This window comes from Crinia signifera, chromosome 5 (assembly GCF_055691185.1).
Source record: "Crinia signifera chromosome 5, ASM5569118v1, whole genome shotgun sequence".
In the NCBI taxonomy this organism is placed as follows: domain Eukaryota; kingdom Metazoa; phylum Chordata; class Amphibia; order Anura; family Myobatrachidae; genus Crinia; species Crinia signifera.
The window spans coordinates 66,950,566-66,964,965 of NC_139221.1; the positions used below are offsets into that span (position 1 = coordinate 66,950,566).

At 43.8% G+C, this 14,400-nt stretch overlaps 1 protein-coding gene across 1 annotated transcript in view; it reads left to right on the plus strand.

Moving 5' to 3' along the window:
* The first annotated feature begins 421 nt into the window (after nucleotides 1-421).
* RB1CC1 (RB1 inducible coiled-coil 1) overlaps nucleotides 422-14,400 on the plus strand; it is a 145,167-nt gene continuing 131,188 nt past the window's right edge. The window contains exon 1 of the mRNA XM_083187391.1: nucleotides 422-570. The gene's annotated coding sequence lies outside the window, so the exon portion shown is untranslated. The remainder of the gene's footprint in view (nucleotides 571-14,400) is intronic.

Below are 14,400 nucleotides of genomic sequence, written 5' to 3' on the forward strand. Positions count from 1 at the left end.
CTTCCTTCTTGGTCATCATCGTGTCTGGGTCCAGACATGATAGGACCATTCGTTTGTTACGGCCTGAAAGGGCGCGGCGGCAGGTAATAGGCAAAGTTACACCTGCATGGTAGCAGGCACCACACCCCCGCCACCCCTCACACATGCACAATGCAATCTACGCATGCGCAGTCGCTCGATAATCAATCTGCTTATGTATTCGCATAAAACATCAATCAGATATAAATAACTCCCCACTGTTGGGACAGTGCAGCTCCCTGCACTATTAGGGGATAACCGAAGCCTAGAGTAGCAGTGCCCCTTAAAGCATTTCTGTCACCAGCTTAGATTAGATACTGACGATCAAACATGACAGACAGGGCAGCCAGCAGCAGCAGCAGCAGCCTCCGCCCCTGTGTTTAGCACCGCTCGCTCCCAGAGCCCCAGACTTCAGCACAACGCGAGATCTCGGGGCACTCTCGCGATGTCAGAACGCTGCCGGAAACAGGCAGCAGCCTGAGCGATGCTGAGTCGTCAACAACAACAATAACAAGGGACTTGCTTCCAGACTGCCGGACGGACTCTGCCCTGGTATGACGGGATCACGGGTGGGGTAGACGAGGAAACGCCACGGGGGGAACCTGAGCGGCTTTCGGTTGGAATATTTGTGTGGATGGAACAGACAGCTGACAGCTCCCTCCCCGGCCTGGGATAGGAGACCCAGGCCTGCAATCCACCATCCTCTCCTAGTATCACAGCCCTATGCCAGACCTGTCAGCTCCGTGTGTACAAGGCCACCAGGGGTGTATGCCAAGGGCCACCAGGGGTGTATGCCAAGGGCCACCAGAGGTGTATGCCAAGGGCCATAGAGCCTTCCTTATATGGCTGCCCACTACACCTGTCACTGCATTGTGTGACATAAGCACAGCATGCCTGCACTCTGTTAGCGGTGACAGCAAACCCTAGTTCATATATAATATACACACACACACACACACACACACACCACTGCCCCATGATTACACACACACACCACTGCCCCATGATTTATTCATAATCGTGATGTGTCAGGGGTGTACAGCTTTCTTTCTCCTGCTATGACTAATATTACACCCATTATCAGTCCTGCTTACTCATGTTATGCAGTTCAGTCACTACTTACTTATTTGTTATTTCCTACTTCATTGTGTTAGTTTTGAACATACTTTTAAAATAGTAAGTTATACTGGGGCAGATGTATTAAGCCTTAACAAGAGATAGATTCAAGTGTGATAAGGAGAGATCAATGTCCAGCCAATCAGCTCCTTACTGACTTTTTTCAAACTGTAACTGTAACATGGCAGTTAGCAGGTGATTGGCTGGGCGTTTATCTCTCCTCATGGTACTTGCATTTATCTCTTGTTAAGGCTTAATACATCTGCCCCAATGTGACAAATCATTGAGGTAAAGTATTTCGAGCCATTGTAGATTTTGTTATATACAGATCTGTCCGCAAACATCTATCTTCAGTGCGCTACAAGTCGCATGACACATAATGAGCGAGTGCCGTATGACTTGGTAGCACCTGGCATCTTTTCATTTGACTTTTTTTTGTTAAAAAAGTGTTATTCGCAAAGCGATGCTTCTAAATAAAATAATATACATCCTGCCTTTAGTCTGTGTGCGGCCGCAGCGTTATCTGCATATGAAATATTATTCGGTACTTGTTTCCTATCTGGGCGGGCATCGCGGGTACATCGTATGCCATTATAATGACATGCGATGCGACCGACGCGATTACCGCGATTTTACATAGGGACCAATGTTAAATGTCCCAATTGACCCGCGATGACCGCGATTTACCATAGGAAACAATGTTAAATGGATCAATTTCCCCAAATTATCATAGGGAACAATGGGAAATGGGGCAAAAACACCCCTGAACATAAAAATGTCCCCCCAAAAGTAGTTGACGCCACCCCGCCATCAACGTGAACCCGAAGCGTGGCGAGCGCAGCGAGCCCGCGAGGGGCGGCTGTACGCGTCCTCCGACCTTTTCATGCCCTACTATCCACTAGGGCGTGGAGTGAGAATAGAATAGTGTGGCGAGCGCAGCGAGCCACCGAGCCCGAAGCGTGGCGAGCGCACGCGGATACCTTCACAGTTATACGCGTCCCCTCGCGGGCTTCCCAGGTGTCCATGGCGACGCGGACACCTGGGAAGCCCGCGAAGGGACGCGTTTACCTGTGAAGGTATCTGCGTCCCCTCGCGGGGCTCGCCACGCTTCAGGCTCGGTGGCTCGCTGCGCTCGCCACACTATTCTATTCTCACTCCATGCCCTAGTGGATAGTAGGGCATGAAAAGGTCGGAGGACGCGTACCGCCGCCCCTCGCGGGCTCGCTGCGCTCGCCACGCTTCGGGTTCACGTTGATGGCGGGGTGGCGTCAACTACTTTTGGGGGGACATTTTTATGTTCAGGGGTGTTTTTGCCCCATTTCCCATTGTTCCCTATGATAATTTGGGGAAATTGATCCATTTAACATTGTTTCCTATGGTAAATCGCGGTCATCGCGGGTAAATTGAGGCATTTAACATTGTTCTCTATGGGAAAATCGCGGGCATCGCGTCTGGCCCATCGCAGCAGATTTTTTATCGGCCGCGATGGCCCCGATTTTACCCCCGATGCCCGCGATTAAAATCGTGGGCGCCCTGATAGGAAACAAGTACCTATTATTCTACAGTGCTTTTTAGTATAAGCTGCTTGTGCTTCCTATTCGCATCACTTTGAGGTTATCAAATGTTTTATAGGGGAAAAACACCCTGTGGTACCAAGCCACAGCTTGGCATGACTAGAAGGAATGTTTAATGTGCAAAGGGGGTTAGATGTATGTTGTCACATCTGTAGTTCTCTAATCCTTATTGTTTTGATCCCCATAGCAGACATTTAATGATCTATATTGCTGCAATGTTAATGGCTGCTCCTGTCAAAGGCCTTAACGTATGCTTCATCTCTCATTCCATATACCTTAGTTACACTTGTTTATCTAGTGTGAACTGTCAGTTTCTTACTTATATCTGGTTCCAACTTGTTCTCTGTGCCACAGTCGGCTAAACTCATGCCTCCCAACATGATCGTCTCCAGGAGGGACATAATGCTCTGTTCCTGGACTTCCCTCTTAAAGTATGATTACCATCACCTATGGTGAAACACCTTTCTTATCACTTAACCTGTTCAACACAGATGATGGCAGTCATACATTAAGAGTAAAGTCCAGAAACAGAGCATTGTGTCCCTCCTGGAGAGGGTCATGTTGGGAGGTATGTAAACTGGTTTTACTTTAGTTCTACTTACCTCTGTCAGAATCACTTATTTGCAGCTTGTTCCAGCCACCTGATGCAGCTATGGCATTTGCAGTGTAGTCAGGTACCACAACATATGCAAGCTCTACCTGTACATTACAATATGGTAGAGGCTAGATCCCCTTCAGTATTGATTACAGGATGTGACATTCAGTGAGGTTGTTAGATGCCCTCACAACGTTTTTTTTTATTTCATCTGTAATTCACATAGGTGTAGGTTATTTTGTTATATTTTAGTTGCATTGTACTCTCGCGGGCTCGCACGCTTCGGGTACGGTGGCTCGCTTACCTCGCTACAGATTTATATTCCCCTCCAGGTATACGTGGACCCAGGGCATGATGGGAAATTTGTCAAAACTGAAGGGGATCTAGACACTACCATTAAAATATAGACGTGGTAAACTGGTGACACAAATGCACTCTGTAGCAGCTGATGGAAAAATACTGGTGTCCCCACAACATACACAAGAGCAACAGAAAAAAATGTGTATAAAACACAAAAGGTAGTGCCCTTTCCACCGGCGCTTTCAGATATACTACACATCGAACATCCTTATTCGGAGATGATCGTCTCCTCTTCTCTGCCTCTAAATACGTATATAAGGTCAGGACAGATCAAATACGGTTTGTTTATCTCAATTTATTCAAACACGCCCTTTTGGACATCATTTGGGTTAATGGATTCCCAACCTTCTACATTCTATTTACTGGCCGAGACAACGGAGGAGACTCATATCGCTTAACAGGGATGTATGGTGTTTCTTTCTGCGGTCTTCACATGATGGAGGGTCCATATATATGAATTTATCTCATTGGGATTTTAACATCTGATCTCTACTGACCTTATACACATATTTGGAGGCAGAGAAGAGGAGACAATTATCTCCTAATAGGGATGTTCGGCGTATAGTATATCTGAAAGTGCCAGTGGAAAGGACACTACCTTTTGTGTTTTATACACAATGTTTTCTGTCTACCTATACACTGTCTATGACATTCAATGGAACTTTGTTCTATCCATTGCATTAATTTGCATCAGCTGAACCTACTCAGTTGTGTCCTCCGACATCTAGCCTGCATACGCTATACAGTGAGAGATGTCTGGTAAGTGTGAGCCACCAGGTGCAGTGATACTCTTATGAGACTGTGCTGATTAATTTGATACATGACACTTGTCAAGTCTGTATGTATCTCTGAATACAAACCGAAAATAAGTTATATTGGAACGGAGCTGCGACTGGTACATTGTACTTCTTTGTATACATATTTAGAGAAGCTGTCTTAAGGCCCATACACACTGGGCGACTTTGAGCTGAAAGTCGCTCAAAACAGCATGTTTGAGTGGCTTTCAGCTCAAAGCCGCTCAGTGTGTATGCCCTGGCGATGAGCGATATGAAGCCGTCCTCCCCCACGCCGTCAGCTCAGGGCAGGGGGAAACCCTCAGTGTGTATGCACTGAGCAGTTTTCCCCCCTAGAAATAAACGCGATCATCGCTGTCCATACACGCTGGGCATAGTCGCCCGGTGTGTATGGACATTTATGCAGTTAAGCAAGTTAATCAGCATGGTCTCCTTGTGCGTTCTAGTCACTTCCGGTAATTTGTGTAGTGTGAAAGGGTCTACCCGGGTCAACGACCCTGCTTTTTAGCAGGGTCACTGATTCGGGATTTGATACCTGCGTAGACCCTTTTACTCTACACAAATAACCCAAGTTTTCATCAAATTACCGGGTTGACCGTTTTTAACCCAGTAATTTGCTGCTATGTGTGAAAGGGGGTCAGACTGCGCCCGGCTGGGTAAATGCTAGATCGCATTTTTAAAAGGGGTGTAAGATGCATTTTCATCACTAGAAAATTTTCATGCAGCTAGGCATGCCAAGACTGGCTGTTTGGCATGATTGCCGCAAAGATTTATGCAGACAGGTCTGTAATCTGTATACTGTTTATAATATGTAGTCACATACCCTTAAAGTGCGTACACATCTAAAGATTTATCTGTCCAATTGAAATGCAATCACACGCTGGAAAATGGACAAAAACAATTATTTCAGCATTGTTTGCCGTTGTTTGGGAGCAAATGACCAATTGTTATTTTCTCCAAAACTTTGGACACAGCATTACTCCATTATGCTTGCTTATAATCTTCTTATAAGATTTGTTATCGTATACATTATTTAATTTTATTGAATGCAAAATGTTACCTGTAGAGCATCATGCATTCCACAGCTGCTGTTGGCTACACTTCCATTGTATTAGTTTACCGTAGTTATCAATATTTACTTAAATAGTAACAACATACTATGTTGCGATTAACATATGGGAAGAAAGCTTTATTAAAACCAGACTGAGTAATACCAAACAGACTAATAGGGGAATTCAGTTCTGCACAGAGGGTGCGGCTTACCGTTGCCGCGGCATTTAAAAGCCAGAAATTGTGTGTCGCCTATCGCACAAAAGTGTTTCTATCCTATAGGATAGTGAACAGTTTTGTGCGAGATTGGGCTGCCCAAAAGTACGCCATATTTAGCTAAGTGGATGCCCGTAATTTAATCCCCCTAAGAGGGCATAAGGGCCCCATTCTCAAGGTTAAGCTGTTTAGACCATTGATAGTCTTGTAGTGTTCATTCTAGCACCCGCTATCTTTGAAAACCCATGCAGTTCCTCTTCCCTGCCTGAGGTGTCACTGTCTGTTGTGGTGTTTCTAGCACAGGTCTGGTTTGCATATCAGTGCTGATACACAGAGCACACTGGGCTAAAAGCATGACAGCAGACAGCGACACCCCAGGCAGGGAAGGGGAACTGCATGGGTTTTCAAATATAGCGGGTGCTAGAATGAACACTAGTCTTGTACTGATGATGGCTTTTTTCTTTACTTTTCCATTGATGGATGTCACTGTTTATGGAACCCTGTCAGACAGTTCATAGGTGACACAACTCTGACATACTTGTCTTTGGAGTGACTCTTTGGTGTGCTGACAACACTGTTGGTCTACTTTATTAATGTATGTAAACACAATGGTTTGCATATATCTCTGATGGTGATGTGTAGTCACACACAGTGCCCCCTGATTGACAGGCTGAGGCCATTTGGGGGCAGGATGGTGACAGGCAGCATTCCCAAAAATGGGGGTGCATTGTTGCGAGGCCTTGACGATGGAGCAATGCTTACCAATCTGCGTAACCTTTATGCTCTTGCAGATGATACGATTCAGCACTCAGAAACTTTTTCCTTTTTAACAGTGATGGGAACTCTGACCATCTTTGGCCCTATGCTATCAGTTCTGACTTCCAGCTTTTTAATAAAGGGCTGATAGACGTTCCAGGTGGAGAGGCGACTGCGGCTACTGCGCTTTGGCAGCCCAGTCACTGGCCCCATTGTGTTACTATTTCTCTATCAGAGCAGAGAGTGGTCTTGGCCCCAAATCTGCAATATGATAATGATGAGGGTACTGTAACTTAAGGCGGTGATCACACTTCCCTGCTTGCTAGGAGTAAGCACTGTTATGATCCTTTTTATTACGCTAGATGGAGAACCACGGGACAAGCGAGGGTTATCGGAAGATAACCTGCCGCAACAGGTACTTTAACACCCCACATCGATGCAGACCGACATGTCACCAACCCGGCAATTACCCGGGTCTGATGTGTGTTGTAAAAGGGATATAATACACTCCTCTGTAGTGAAAACATTGATAGTTCATTGATAGTTCAGACCAATAACAGTCCCCAGTTATGGCTACCTGCTATAGGTGACAATGGCATGATTGACTGGTTCAATGTGCCACTTATCAACTATCAATTTTCGTTTTTACACAGGGCTGATCATGATTTGGTTAAATTAAGCCAAAACAAAATAAAATACCAGCTACAGCAGTCAAATAAACCAATTTATACCATTTCCCATTAAGTCGTTCAGCAATAGCTTATATCACTATGTTACATTCCATTGCACACTTAATTGTTTTCAGGAGATTGCTAGGATGAGGGTAACTGAAAAATAAACCACAGCACGTCGTCATTACTGACGGAACCCGGCAGGGTAGGGAGGGGACACACGCACACCCATTTACACCTCTGTCAGTGATCTTTATACATCACTGTGCTCCATTTGGTGATAAATATGAACCAGACCATTGTGAAAGGGCTTTTAGAGCAAAGGTATATGGGGTGTGGTATGACAGGTCAGGATCACGAAGGTAAGTAGACCAACATCTGAATCCTGGGTCGCTGGTACTCCAACAGTGGAGTGAGTGCAAAAAGCTCTTTGCTGACTCGTTACACTGTGGGCTTGGTGGCTCGCTGCAGTCACCACAGGTTCTATTCTCCATCTATGGGGGTCTTGGACCCCCCACGAGTGAGAATTGTCCTTGTTGGTCGGGATCCCGACTGTTAGACAGTCATCCAGTCATCCAGCACCCGATATATGTAAGTGGTCTTTTTTCCCATTATCGCTCTGTCACCATTATATTTTTTTATACATTAATAGGATATAGGAAGTATTTTCAGTTACCCTTCTTTAAGGTCTAGAACAGGCATTCCCAACCACGGTCCTCAAGGCACACCAACAGTGCAGGTTTTCTAGATATCCAGGCTTGAGCACAGGTGACTTAATTAGAATCTCAGGGATTCTGATTAAACCATCTGTGCTGAAGCCTGGATATTACTAAAACCTGCACTGTTGGTGTGCCTTGAGGACCGTGGTTGGGAATGCCTGGTCTAGAATATAATGTAGCTATGATAGAGGAAAGGAAGTCAATGGGGTCATTTCAGTTAGGGGCAAATTGCAGGTGATGATCACTAAAAATTGCATTTTGTTCACCGACCTATATCTGTGCATAATAAAATACACAATTAAGGGTCCACCGTGAGTGCAGCATAGGAGTGCACCACTAAATCACTAGCATAGCCTATAATTTCATTGCACCCCAAAGAGTTATAATGATACTGACGATTGTTAAACTGTTTCCATGTTTTTTTCATTATTTTGTGTTAGCACAAAACACCATTACCACACTGTACTTTTAACGAAATTGAGTGTTTTATGCTTGTAAATATAGATCTTGTGTTTTGAAGTGTTTCTTCCATAAAAATATAACCACTAAGTTTCAGTTTCATTCTAAAGTTTAGGTTATGTTGAGTCCCAGTGACATATTTTGGGGGGTATTCAATCCGGACTAACTTCGTATTGCCTATTGAATCCCACTGTTGATTTTTCACCTGGGTGAAACATCCATTATTGGCGAAAGATTTTGTGGCTGTTTTTGCCCATGCCATTTCACCCCTCCCCCCAAAAGCATGGGCAAAACTGTACTAAAAAAGGGTGAAAATGCCCATGATTAAATACTAAAAAGGCAAATCTCTGACTTTATTTTGCTCAAAAATTTTTTGTCTGGGATTGAATACCCCCCTTTGTCTTTATAACGCTTTCACTGTAGCTTACTACTACATACCTTTATTCAGTTTTTGGCATTGGCTGAAAATAATATTATCATAAATGATGTTCTCGAACAAGAAATTATTAGTGACTGATGTAGACATTGTTTCATCAGCATGAAGTAGGCGTCATACAAGGAAATACCACAACAAACTGATCACCATACTTACAATGAACAATATCTTCGGCATTATTTAGTGTTGGTACACAGGTATTTACTTACACATGTCAACACACATGTTCAGTGCTAATTTAGCTTGCCTATTTTATGCCCCTTTCCCACTGCAGCTTAAAAACGGTAAATTGCCGATTTTCAGCGCAATTTACCGTTTTAAGGCTGCAGTGGGAAAGTGCCAGAGTTGCAATACCGTTTAAATGTAAATGGTATTTCAACCCGTTTTTAAAGCAGAGTCCTACATGTTAAAATAACGTTTAAGAGGCAGTGGGAATGCCTCTTAAACGTTATTTAGCCTCCAGGCAGTCCCAGTGCCTGATGAGACCTAGTAGTTCTCACTTTGTACATGTGTAATGAGTGCACGTGCATAATAAAGAGCCGCTCATTAAATATGCACATATGTAATGAGCGGCTCATTAGTATGCACATGCAGTCATTACATATGCGCAAAGTGAGAACTACTAGTTCTCATCAGGCACTGTGACTGCCTGTACCCTGCATGGACCCCCGCTGCCTCCCCACTGCCCTGCATCCCCGTGCAGGTAAGTACAAGGGGAGGGGAGGTGGGGGCTCAGGGCAGGTACGGGGGGGTTAGGCACTCTTTACACTTGGGGGGGGGGGGGTTAGGCACTCTACATTTTACACGGTTCACTGCAATGGGAATGGTACTTAAATGGTATTTAAAACGGTAATCTGCTGCAGTGGGAATGCTAATACCGTTTTAAATACCATTTAAGATTACCAGTACTTTAAACTGGTCTGCAGTGGGAAAGCAGCATAAGTGGTAAATGATGCAAGTTATCCTCAATGACTTCATATTTTCCAAGCAGCAAGAAATAAAAAAACAAAACCTCCAAAATGTTCTGACATTTATATGTTGGAGAACTGCAATTTCTTAATTTGAGCTGTATTGCTGTAAATCATGAGTATTTCCAAAATAAAAAGATTCCAAACAATCCACATAAACCATGTAATTGCTTCCACAAATTTCTTATTTCATTAATTCGTTCTTAACTTTCTTCTCTTGCTCGCTAGACCCCTCTTATTCCTAAAGCTGTCCATAAATTAGAAAGACCCGCATAAGGGGGGTTATTCTGATTCACTCGCAAAGGCAAATTCCTTATCAAATAAACAAAACCATGTGCACTGCAGGTGGGGCAGATGTAACTTGCGCAGAGATAATGAGATTTGGGTGAGTTATTTTGTTTTTGTACAGAGTAATTACTGGCTGCTTTATATTTACACTGCACTATAGATCTCACTTTGAAGTAAAACCCCACCCAAATCTAATTCTCTCTGCACAAGTTACATCTGCCCCACCTGCAGTGCACATGGTTTTGCCCATTTGAGAAGGAATTTGCCTTTGCGGGTGAAGAAGAATAAGGGCCATTATGTGAACGTATGATCTGTGAAACTATCGATCGTATGTGCTAAAAACACATTTGATATGCTTACGGCCATATGCCATCCCTACTGATCATGCGTGTAGCACATATGATCAGTGGAGCGAGCTCTCAACCTGCGAGACTGCGCATCGCATCGTCATCGTACTGAAATACCTCACAATGCACACAATCGATTGCACGATCCGTTGAAATCGTGCATTGAGGCCTAGAATTGTTCTGATGTATGGCCAGTTTAAATCTGCTGGAAGTAGGTCATACAAAGTATTGAATGCATAGTAGTGATTTTAGTGTCAACCATAGTCATGTCAACGATTTGCCTGTGTCCCATGTCAACCTAGACATGGTCAGAGATCCAGATACTATTCAAAATGAAAGTTAACAAAATACTATTTGCAGTGTTTATTGTTTGCATGTCTTGAGGTTCCTCTCCCTTATAAAGGCTTTAGGCGTTATTTACATAGACTGGTGTGTGGTTAAAAGTTCTATTAAACTTTTGATGTGATCGTTCAGAGTTAATGTAATAAAAGCTGGTAATTTGGTTGTAGCAGGAAGTTTGCTTCTTCCATCATCTGATTTTTACTCCCATAAAGCCATTATGTAAGGAATTTATCAGCTAAGCATTTTTTCTTGTGTGAGAGTAACCACTCTGCAATGACAACACCATTATTGATGATTCAGGTGTCATCTGATAGGATGTGTGTGATGTAGATGTTCAATAAGGTTGGCAGAATTTGGATAACTGACCATTTTGTTAAAGAATAATGCAGTAGTGTACCATACCTCCCAACTTTAGATACAGGGAATCGAGACACCGGCACCTGCCCTAAATTTGGGGGCGTGGCCTACAAATTGTGTCACTCCCATGAGTCCACACCCCTGTTTTGCTGCTGTGGGAGCATAGTGAGCAGCTCGGTGAGCTGCTGACCATGGCCCCAACCCTCTGTCTCCAGGAATAGACGCTGTGCGCATTCAGAGCAGCACCGAGCAAGAGAGACTTGCCCCACCGCACCCCTAACAGGGGGACACTGCAAGGCCTGGGCAAGACGTGGGACTGTGTTCAAAAAAGGGGATGGTACTGGGAAAACTTGCCACTTCACATGCATATAAGGCACACTGCCATTTGTGACTTTTTTGCTTTAAGCTGAAGGTTGCAGAATTGCAGATTTCATTTTTTTTTCTTTGTACCACTGTGTTTTCTAAGCAGATACCTTTTTGCTTTGTAAATAAAAAATTGGGTGAGCATGCATAACATGGTAATCCAGGGCTCAACAAATTTCTTTAAAATATAAGAGCCAGGATGAAAATGTAGGAGCCAAATTAAAAAAAAGGGACAGTGTGTGCCACAAATTTACACCATAATGCTTATTACACATGTCACACACCCATTACATATTATACCACATGCCATAATGCCTATTACACGTTATGCCACACACTGTGATACTTATTGCATATTATACCACATGACATAATGCCCATAACATACATCAAACACTGTAATGCCCATTACACATTGTGCCACACACTGTAATGCCCATTACATATAATGCCTATTGCATATTTTGGGGCAGATGTATTAAGTCTTAACAAGAGATAAATGCAAGGGAGATAAAGAGAGATAAACGTCCAGCCAATCAGCTCCTTACTGACTTTTTTAAAACACATAAAACACAACCTGTAACATGGCAGTTGGCAGGTGATTGGCTGGACATTTTTGTCTCTTTATCACCCTTGCATTTATCTCTTGTTTAGGCTTAATACATCTGCCCCTATGCCACATAAGTTCCGCTTACCTACATTCTTGTTGCTATGGGCTTCATGCTTGATACCTGTGGTTACATGCTCTGCCAGGGGTAAATGCTCAATGCCATGGGCTGTCATGCTCTGCCAGGAGTTTAACTGCTCATTGCCATGGGGGTACTTTCTCATTGCCATGGAGGATTATCTATCCTCCTCTGTGCCGTTACCATCCAAGATAATGATCGCGAGCCATTTGGAGCTCACAATCCGACAACCAATAAGGAGCTACCACTGCCGTTCCTGATTGGCTGCCGAACCACAAACTGTGATTGGCTCCTGATGCCGGCTTGAGTTTTGAAATAGCCACATGGACCTGCTCTCATACAGCTGGGTTTATGGACAACGGCTCTACCCAGCAGTTACTGCAATCGCACCTAGCCACGACCAGATTCTGATTCCTCCCTCCCAAAAAATCTGGTCACCAGGAAGCAGAAACTGGTCGCCGTGGCTTGTTGAGCCCTGCGGTAATCCAAAATTGGCCACCAGATCGGAATGGTTTCTTAGCAGCAAAATGGTGCCTTGTGCATAAAGACATACCAAGGGATCAGGCCCAATTGCTAAATACTTTGACCCTATAAAAGGAGATTGGCAATGGTCCCAGTCACCTGAGTGGGAAATAAGGTGATATGGGGCTCCCTACTCTTATAAGGCATTCACTTATGTTAAGCAGGTAGTTCCAGCATCTGCCACAGGTGGTGCTGTTGGGTGATGTCATAATGTAAATGACCTTCATTAGTCTCAAAGCTGTGTGTAGCTGTTGGCAAGCACTTCGGTGCAGTGCTAATGCCCGTGCTCGGAAGCTAGGGACCGCAGGTTAAAGACCCATGTGGTTGCCGATGGCTGGGAGACCCCCTTAAATAAGATCTACATCGTATTGTGGGGATGGACTGCAGACCTGTGGCTTCTCAGGCATGGTTTTCAATCCTAACACACAAAAAAAATTCAAATCACAGAAATATTTATTCTCTATATTTTCCACCCATTACCTGCATTTAGTGAATGTAGTGTGTGTAATGTGTGTTTTATTTTGTTTTTTAATTTCTATAGTGGCCGTGTTTGGTTGCGCCTTTTCTCTGCTTCCCTCAGCTACCCCCACTTTCGTGGATCAGCGCTCACCGCTGCCCCATACACACTGGCGGCTTTGGAGCTGAAAGAAGCTCACATGAGTAAACTGAGCGGCTTTCAGCCCAGTCGCCCATTGCTATACCATATAATTATGGCATAGCAATCTGAATTATGCAGTGTTATATATGGCATTGGCAATTTGTTCATGTTGTAGTGGTTTTGAACAGTAAAAAATATGATGTGGCAACAGCTGAATAGTGTTTGTCCCATCTAGTCAGCCCAATTTTAATTAGCCTTAAACAAAAAAAGTGTTAATTCCAACAGCCTGTTACATGTTTTTAATGATATTTGAAATGCTTTACTGCAATATTCGCTTTGAAGTATCTTTACTTTGTACTGAATCTGTTAATACTTAATGACATTTCTGTTATAATGAGTGGTGGTGGCACTGGCGAGGAATTATCAAGCTTCACTGTGAATAGTATTTTATTTATGTCTTTATTCATTTCCGCACTTGATTCTTTTAAATATCTATCTGGCAGATATCTGATTGAGCCTAATCAAGCTTGCTATAAGAATAGAGGAATCTGGAAATAAAGTATTCACTGATTTTATAATGATTTACTGCATATATTTGAAATACTTGCCATGAGTATCTATTTCAATGTTTCCTGTTTTCAAACTTATTACACATATACAGTATGCTGTGCTCAGTGACTCATAGCAAAGTAGATTCAACATTTTGGAGATTTCAATTTGAAAAATCTGTGGTACTTGTGTACTATCACGGCGCCCATCGCATCGCAGACCATAAGGCATGCGATGGTATGCAATGCGACGCGATGTTACGCGATTGGCACCTGATGGTATACAATTTAAAATTGTATATGGCATACAATGCCATACAATGCGGTGCAATGCTAAATAGTATAAGCACCCTAATGGGGGCTTACAATGTTAAATGCACCCCACGCCACCCCCACTAAGAACGTGAACCCGAAGCGTGGCAAACACAGCGAGCCTGCGGGGGGCGGTGGTACGCGTCCTTCGACCTTTTCATACCCCCACTATCCACGTCGGCGTGGAGTTAATTTTATATAGTGTTGCAAGCGCAGCACTATATAAAATCAACTCCACGCTGACGTGGATAGTGGGGGTATGAAAAGGTCGGAGGACACGTACCGCCGCCCCTCGCGGGCTCGCT